The sequence below is a fragment of the Chrysochloris asiatica genome, unplaced genomic scaffold (genome assembly GCF_000296735.1).
Source record: "Chrysochloris asiatica unplaced genomic scaffold, ChrAsi1.0 scaffold00156, whole genome shotgun sequence".
In the NCBI taxonomy this organism is placed as follows: domain Eukaryota; kingdom Metazoa; phylum Chordata; class Mammalia; order Afrosoricida; family Chrysochloridae; genus Chrysochloris; species Chrysochloris asiatica.
The window spans coordinates 1-628 of NW_006408674.1; positions in this window are offsets into that span (position 1 = coordinate 1).

Below are 628 nucleotides of genomic sequence, written 5' to 3' on the forward strand. Positions count from 1 at the left end.
TGAACAACCTTGGAATAACAGGGCCTCAGGATACAGGGATAGAGTCATGGCCTGAAAGGGAATAAAAGGTGAATAATGTTAGGATGCTTGGCTGTTTTTTGAATCTTGGTTTCCCTTGCCTACCATTTTGAAACAGACACGTGTGTGTGTGTGTGTGTGTGTGTATGTGTGGAGGGGGTGCGAATAGCCATAAATCGCAACAGAGAACACATAAGTCTGTCTTCAGCCTCTAACTGCCGGAATACCTTGAGGGGAGCTGTAAATTGCCTGGGCCCAAAATGGGGTAGTGGGGGGAGTGGCTATAAAGGCAAGAAGTGACTGGCTTACAGGCTTTCAAGGGGTAGCCTAGTTCCAGAGGGGGCAGGGGTAGGCAGAACCTCCACTGAACGATTTCCAATCTGTTGGGACCGGGATGATGAAAGGAAATGGGGATAAGATTCTTGTGGTACAACAGTGAATAATTGCCATCAGGACTAACTGTGAGGGTCGGAAATGTAGAGGCAGATTTTTGGGGGTGTGGGAGCTAATGGAGAAGATTGACTGATTTTGCAGCCCAGGAGTGGAGGTCCCTGGGACCATCAAGCCAGAAGAGTGGAAAGTATGACCCTACCCAGAGAGGCAGTGAGGC